At 44.8% G+C, this 8399-nt stretch overlaps 1 protein-coding gene across 1 annotated transcript in view; it reads right to left on the bottom strand.

Moving 5' to 3' along the window:
* DENND6B (DENN domain containing 6B) overlaps positions 1-8399 on the bottom strand; it is a 27455-nt gene that overhangs the window by 12072 nt on the left and 6984 nt on the right. The gene's annotated exons all lie outside the window — the stretch shown is intronic.

Raw genomic sequence — 8399 nt, 5'->3', positions numbered from 1 at the left:
CGCGGCCTCCGCGCCCCTGGCGGCCGGAGGAGCGTCGTGCGGCGGAGCGCCGCCGAGCCCACCAGCAAGAAGGGCTCGCGCGGGCCAGAGCGGCCCAAGCCAGGAGGAAGAACTTCCGGGGAGGGCCGTGGAGCGTGTGGAGACCCGGGGAGGTCAGCCCAGGCTGGGGCCGGGGCTTCCGGGGGCGCCGGCGGGCGGCGGGAGCCGGAGCAGGGGGCGGAGTGGGGGCTGGCGGGCACCTGCGCGGTCGCCGTTCACAACCAAATTGCGTAGTTGTTGACTTCCTACCACCAGTCGGACACGAATTCCAGCCTAGTTGGAACATTCTCTAGCGATTCCGAGTCTCTCTTCTCCCTGGAATCGCCTCGACGTGTGGGGTCCTGCAGAGGGTGTCACGTCCTGGCTTAACGTCCGGACACTGGAGCATCGCTGTCATCTGCGTGCAGACTGCGCCCACGCCCGTCTCTCGCCTCTCGGGTCCGGCGCTCCCAAATATTTTCGTAACCCTCGTGGGCTGCCTTGCACGCACACCCAGGCCCGTAACATATAGTTCGAGCCACCTGTGCCGTTTCATTTTCTGCCACGAGGGAGAAGCAAGGTGGAGCGGGCAGGTCCCCTCGCCCTCTCTGTCCTCCCTTGTCCCTCTAGCATCCCCTGTTGGCAGAGCCTTGCCTGCAGAAACGTGGCCCCCTGAAATGAGACTTCAGAGTCCCCACCAGTATCACGCTGCCCAAAGGCGAGTTTGGAGCAAAGACAGTAACTGATAAGACAGACCGTGTATATTCAAGTTGTATGAGAACCCCACTCTAAAACTGGGCAGGCTAAGCTAGCCTAGCCTGGAGGAACAGCCTCCAAGTCCCCAGTGGCTTCCCCCACCCCGCATGCCTGGACTGGTGGGAGAGTCAGGGGGCTCACCTTCACGAAACCCCAGAATATGTGCCTCTGAGGTCACTGGCAGCAGAAAAGAGATTGATTAGGGCCATTAGTTGTTAACTGCCTTGGTCAGCAAGTGATGTGTGGATCACTTTATTTACAGTCCCAAGACCAAAGTTAGTCACATGGACACAACACAACTGCAGGGGAAATGACGGACAGGGACATTGGATGAGCCCCAAAATTATCCTTTACAATTATCACGCGTCCTTGAGTTTAAGATGCTGTGATTTTATAAATTTTATAAATTGGTTGAGCGATCAACTTCAGCTCAGGTTATGATTTCGCGGTTTGCGGGTTTGGGCCCCAGGTCGTGCTCTGTGCTGACAGCTCAGATCCTGGAGCTTGCTTCGGATTCTATGTCTCCTTCTCTCTCTGCCCCTCCCCTGTTCGTGCTCTATCTCCCTGTCTCTCAATAATAAATAAATGTAAAAAAAAATTTTTTTTTTTAATGCATGAATCTTAGATGGACAGAACCAGTAACCTAAACAACTAGCAAGATATGAAAGGAACATTACCTACCATCACCTCAGTTCCCACATGCCTCTTTCCGGTCACTCTGAACAACCACACTCCATTACTCTGATTCTTTGCACCATGAATGACCCTGTTCTAGAACTTCGTAAAAATGGAAACATGCAGTGTGAAGTTTTGTGTGTCCAGCTTCCTTCATTCACCATGTTTTTGAGATTCATCAGTTTTGTGGTATATTTCATGGGCTCACCCCTTCTTACTGCTGTGTATGCTTCCACTTTGTGAATGTGTCACAGTTTATTCATTAATTGCTGATGGATGGCCAGTCTCTTTCCAGTCTTTGGTTGTGATAGAAGAAACTGCCGTGAAGATCCCTGTACCAGATTCCTTGTGGAAGTGTATTTTCATTTCTCCTGGCTAAATACCTGGGAACAGAATTGCTGAGTCATAGCAATAGTCATAGATATTTACCTCATTGTTTTTAACTTTTAAAGAGAGAAAGAGCGAGGAAGAAAGAGGGAGAGAGAGAGAATCTCAACCAGGCTTCATGCTCAGTGCAACCCCTGATGCAGGGCTTGATTCCACCATCCTGTGATCATGAAACTGAGCCCGTATTAAGAGTCAGAAGCTCAACCAACTGATCTACCCAGGTGCCCCTGCTTAGCTTTTTAAAGAAACAGCTAGAACTTTTCCCAAAGCAACCATATATTTTTAAAATTCAGGGGCACCTGGATGGCTTAGTCGGATAAGCATCTGTCTTCAGCTCAGGTCATTAACTCGCAGTCTGTGGGTTCGAGCCTCGCATCAGGCTCTGTGCTGACAGCTCGGAGACTGGAGCCTGCTTTGGATTCTGTGTGTGTCTCTCTCTGCCCCTCCCCTGCTCATTCTCTCTCTCTCAAAAATAAATAAACATTTAAATAAATAAATAAAATAAAATTCAACAACAATGTCTTCCTGTTTGCTGCATATCTTTACCAACATCTGATATTGTTACTCTTCTAAATTTTAGTCAGTCTAGTGGGCGGGTAGTGATAATCTAATTGTGGTTTTAACCTGAATGTCCCTGATAACGGTCTTGAACATTTTTTCATGTGCTTACTGCATGTTATCAATTGTAAGATGTATTTTGATTTCAGGTGTTATATTGTGAAAAAAATGTGCATTTTATTTTTTATTTATTTTTTTGCCGCCCTGATAAAAATGTGCATTTTAAAAAATGTTTATTTTCGAGAGAGAAAGAGAATGCAAGCAGAGGAGGGGCAGAGAGAAAGGCACAGAGGGCTCCAAAGTAGGCTCTGCACTGGAAGCGGTGAGCCTGACACGGAGCTCAACACCAACTGCAAGATCGTGACCTGAGCTGAAGCCGGATTCTTAACCAACTGAGCCCCCAGGTGCCCCCAAAGATGTGTATTTTAAAATCAATGAAATGTGGTACTTCAAAATAGTTCCTTTGTGCCTGTTCACAGCCAATCCCACTCACGCTTGACGTCCAGAGGTCCAGGCACCTACTGATCTGCATTTTTTCTCTGCAGTTTGACCTTTTCTCAAAATTCCTATATAAATGCAATGCATAACGTAGCAGGTTGAATAATTACCCTCGAAGATGTTCAGGGGCACCTGGGTTGCTCAGTTCATTAAGTGTCTGACTTCAGCCCAGGTCATGATCTCTCAGTTCCTGAGTTCAAGCCTCATAGTAGGCTCTGTGCTGACGGCTCAGAGCCTGAAGCCTGATTTGGATTGTGTGTCTCCCTCTCTGCCTCTCTCTCTCAAAAACAAACCCTTAAAAAATAAGTTAAAGTATCTTGAGATAGGGAGATTATCCTGGATTACCTAAGTGGACCCATTGTAAGAGTCCTCAAGAGAAGTAAGAGGGTCAGAGTCAGAGAAGGCAGTGTGAGGACCAGGCCAGAGAGAGAACTGGAAAATGCGTCACTACTGGCTGTTTTTTTTTTTTTAATGTTTTTATTTTTGAGAGACAGAGAGAGACAGCGTGAGCAGGGGAGGATCAGAGAGAGAGGGAGACACAGAATTTGAAGCAGGCTCCAGGCTCCGAGCTATCAGCACAGAGCCTGATGCGGGGCTCAAACCCACGAACCGTGAGATCATGACCTGAGCCGAAGCTGGACGCTTAACCAACTGAGCCACCCAGGTGCCCCTAAAAATATATATTCTTGAGGGTGCTTGCTGAATCAGTCAGAAGAGCATGTGGCTCTTGACCTCAGGGTTGTGAGTTCAACCCCCACGTTGCGTGTAGAGATTACTAAAAATATAAATAAGTAAACTTTAAAAAATATGTATGTTCTGGAATCAGGTCCTTTATGAGATATATGTTTTGGAATTATTAAAGCTTGTTTATTTTTCTTAGTAGCATCATTTAAAGAGAAAAGATATTTTAATTTTGATAGAGTCTAACTCATCAGTTCTTTTCTTTCCCATGTCATGTGTTTGGTGTGACATCTAATAAATCTTATCTTTAAAAAACTTTTCTTAAATGTTTATTTTTGAGAGAGAGAGAGAGAGAGAGAGAGAGAGAGAGAGAGAGCGCGCGCATGAGCAGGGGAGGGGCAGAGAGGGAGGGAGACACAGAATCCGAAGCAGACTCCAGGGTCTGAGCTGTCAGAACAGAGCCCAACACAGGGCTCAAACTCAACAAATGGTGAGATCATGACCTGAGCCAAAGTCAAGACTGAGCCACCCAGGCACCTCTAAATCTTTTCTTAATCCATGGTCCTTACTCAAATAGTTTCTTCTATGTTTCTTTTAAAAGTATTTCAGCTCTCACATTGAGGTCTGTGATTCATTTCGAATTAATTTTTGTGTATGGGTAAAGTACGGATTTAACTTTCTTTAAATGTTTTATTTAGGGGTGCCTGGATGGCTCAGTCGGTTGAGCGGCCGACTTCGGCTCAGGTCACAATCTCCCGGTTCCTGGGTTCGACCCCCGCATCAGGCTCTGTGCTGACAGCTCGGAACCTGGAGCCTGCTGAAGATTCTGTGTCTTCCTCTTTCTTTCCCCCTTTCCCTTTCATGCTCTGTTTCTCTCTGTCTCAATAATAAATAAAACATTAAAAAATTTAAAAAAATGTTTTATTTTGAGAGAGAGAGCGCGCACGCGCGTGAGCGGGGGGAGGGGGCAAGGAGCGAGGGGGAACAGGGGATCCAAGAACGGGGCTCCATGCTGACTGGGTGACAGCAGCAAGCTGGATGTGGGCCTGGGCTCACAAACTGAGATCATGACTGAAGCCAAAGTCGGACATTCAACCACTGAGCCTCCCTGGCGCTCCCCACCTCTTTTTTTTTGGCTTATAATAACCAATGTTTCGATGATCATTTGTTAAAAAGATATTGTTTCCCTATTGAATTGACCTAATGAAAGATTAATTGGTCATATTTGTGAGAGTTTATTTTTTGACTCTATATTCTGTTCCATTGATGTATATGCCTATCCTATGTGAATTCTATACTTTCTTGATTATTTTAGCTTTATATTTAAATATAGTAATGTAAGTTGTTCAACTTCGATCTTTTTCCAAATTGTTTTGGTTATCTTGATGTTTTGCATTTCTATATAAATTTTAGTATTAGCTTGTCAATTCCTACAAAAAAAGAAAAACAAACAAAAGAACAAAAGAAGAGCTGCTGAAATTTTCTTAGGTACTGCATTTGTCTATTGATCAGTTTGGGGAGAACTGGCATCTTAATTTTTAAAAATATTTCTTAACGTTTATTTATTTTTGAGAGAGAGACACAGCGTGTGAGCAGGGGAGGGGCAGAGAGAGAGAGGGAGACACAGAATCAGAAGCAGCTCCAGGCTCTGAGCTGTCAGCACAGAGCCCAACGTGGGGTTCGAACCCACAAACTATGAGATCATGACCAGAGCCGAAGTCGGCCGCTTATCCAACCGAGCCACCTAGGCACCCCTGGCATCTTAATATTATCAGTCTTCTAACCATGACATAGCTGTGACATGTCACTCCATTTATTTAGGTCTTCCCTAACTTGTCTTAGCAATGTTTTTTTTTTTCCTTCTTCTTAAATTTATGTACTTATTTTGAAATAGAGGAGTAGGAGAGAGAGAATCCCAAGCAGTCTCCACACTGTCAGCATGGAGCCCAAAGTAAGGCTTGAACCCATGAACCGTGAGATCATGACCTGAGCTGAAATCAAGAGCCAGAGCCTTAACTGATTGAGCCACCCAGGCGCCCCTTAGCAATGCTTTTATTGTTTAAGAATTGCAAAGCCACACCCAGGTTTGACAATTTGCTAGGAGGGCTCATAGGATTCATGATTACATTATGCCATTATTGTAGTAAAGGGGTCCAAAATAAAATCAGCAAAGAGAAAAGGCTCTTGGGGGAAAGTTTAGGGGAGACCAGCCTTCAGCTTCCGCGGTCATCTCTCAGTAGAGTCACACAGGAGGCATTTAATCGTCTCAATGAGTGGTGACAAGCGTGTGAAATGTTGCCAACAAGGGAAGTTCATTAGAGACTTTTGTCCCCTTATCTGGAGTTTATATTTCTTTTCTAAGGCTGCTGTAACAATATGATACAAATTATGTGGCTTAAAACTTAAAACTTACTGTCTTCCAGAACGCGAGGCGCAAGTCAGAAATCAAGGTGTCAGCATGTCTGATCCCTTCCGGAGGCCTTGAGAAAGTCTGTTCCAGGCCTCTCGGCCAATTTCCAGTTGCTGCCTGCAAATCTGATTGGTTTGTAGGCGTGTCATCCTAATCTCTGTCTTTATGTCACTTTCTCCTCTGTGTCTTCTCTCTTCTCCTGAGAAGGTCACTTGTCATTTGAGTTAGGGTCTTCCCCACCCATTTCAAGCAAAGATGATCTATCTCAAGAGTCTTAACTTCATTACATCTCCAATGACCATATTTCCACAGGTCGCACTGATGGGTTTGGGGTGGGAATATCTTTAGGAGAGAGGCGCCATTCAGCCCACGACTGGGCTGGTCAGGGTCTCTGGCTGCCCAAGCTCCAGACTCCCAGGAAGAAGATGGGTGCGCAGCATAAATCATGCTGTTTGCACCGTTGAGGCATAACGAGCCCCTCTGACCATTTCTTGGAGTGATGGGAGCCCCCCTGAAATCCAGGTTCCCAGATGCCCGCCATGGCAAGTAAGCGGGGTTTCTCTAAGGATAGGAAGTTAGCCTGCTGCATCAGGTCTTTTTCTGTACACACTTCTTTTGTTAGATTTGTTCCTAAGTATTTTATTTATTTTGATACAATTGTGAATGAAATTTTTTCTTTTTTTTTCAAGTATAACTAACATGCAGTATTATATTAGTCTCAGGCGTACAGTATTAAGATTCAACAATTCTGTACATCACTCAGTGCTCATCATAAGGACATTCTTAATCCCCGTCACCTGTTTTACCCATCCCCCATCCACTTCTCCTGGGAATGGAGTCTTGTCTTAAACATTTTCAGACTGCTTCTTGCTAGTATATAGAAATATAGCTGTTATTTATACGTTGATATTATATCCTCTGACCTTTTAAACTAGCTTCTTATTTCTAGTAGGTTTTTTTTTTGGTAGATTCCTAATGATTTTAATTTTTTAAGTTTTTTTTTTAATTTATCCATTTTGAGAAAGAGAGAGAGCAAGAGTGTGAAAGTGGGGAAGGGGCAGAGAGAGAGGGAGAGAGAATCCCAAGCAGGCTCTGTGCTGACAGCTCAGAGGTGGGGCTTGATCCCATGAACTGTGAGATCATGGCCTGTGATGAAATCAAGAGTTGGACTTTTAACTGCCTGAGCCACCCAGGCGCCCCTCCTTATGTCCTTTTAAGATTATTTATTCATTTTGAGACAGAGAGGGAGAGAGATAGCGCATGTGCTTGTGCAAGTGGGGAAGGGCAGAGAGAGAGGAAGAGAGAAAGAATCTCAAACGGGCCCTGTGCTGACAGCGCAGAGCCTGATGCGTGGCTCAAGCCCACAAACCGTGAGATCACAACCTGTGCCAAAGTCGGACACTTAGCTGACTGAGCCACCCAGGTGCCCCCTCTTTATGATTTTTATTTTATTTATTTACTTTTAAATTTTATTTTAGGGGCATCTGGGTGGCTCAGTCGGTTAAGCCTCCGACTTCGGCTCAGGTCAGATCTCACTTTCTTGGGTTCAAGCCTCGCGTCAGGCTCTGTGCTGACAGCTCAGAGCCTCTTTCTCAAAAATAAATTCAAAAAAACATAAAAAATTTTAAAATAATTTAATTTTTATTTTTATTTTTGAGAGAGAGAGAGAGAGAGAGAGAGAGAGAGAGGGAAAGTGTGAGCAAGAGTGGGGGAGGAGCAAAGAGAGAGGGAGACACAGAATCCAAAGCAGCTCCAGGCTCTGAGCTGTCAGCACAGAGCCTGACACAGGGCTCGAACTTGTGAGCCATGAGATCATGACCATGAGCCATGATCATGAGCCAAAGTCAGATGTTTAACCAACTGAGCCACCTAGGTGCCCTTCTTTATGACTTTTGAATAATGATATCTTCTGTGAATAAAGATAATTTTACTTCTTTCTCCCTGATCTGTATATGTTTATTTTTTTCCTTGCCTTATTTCACTAGCTAGAACCTTTACTACAAAATAGAATAATTTCAGATATTTCTTCTGTTCATTCAGTCTCCCTTCTCCTTCCGGTGTTCCCATTACAGGTGTGTTATATCTTTTGTGGTTGTCCTGTAGTCCTTGGATGTTTTGTTTTGTTTTATTTTGTTTTGTTTTGTTTTAGTCTTTCTGCTTGCTTTTCAGTTTTCTTTCTTTTTTAAATTAAAAAAAAATTTTTTTTTTTGAGAGAGAGACAGCATGAACCGGGGAGGGGCAGAGAGAGAGGAAGATACAGAATATGAAGCAGGTTTCGGGCTCTGCACTGTCAGCAGACCCCGATGTGGGGCCTGAACCCACAAACCATGAGATCATGACCTGAGCCAAAGTCGGAGGCTCAACTGACTGAGCCACCCAGGTGCCCCTTCAGGGATTCTTTCGACACATCCTCTGG

The sequence above is a fragment of the Suricata suricatta genome, chromosome 10 (assembly GCF_006229205.1).
Source record: "Suricata suricatta isolate VVHF042 chromosome 10, meerkat_22Aug2017_6uvM2_HiC, whole genome shotgun sequence".
In the NCBI taxonomy this organism is placed as follows: domain Eukaryota; kingdom Metazoa; phylum Chordata; class Mammalia; order Carnivora; family Herpestidae; genus Suricata; species Suricata suricatta.
This window is presented reverse-complemented; position numbering and strand designations above follow the sequence as displayed.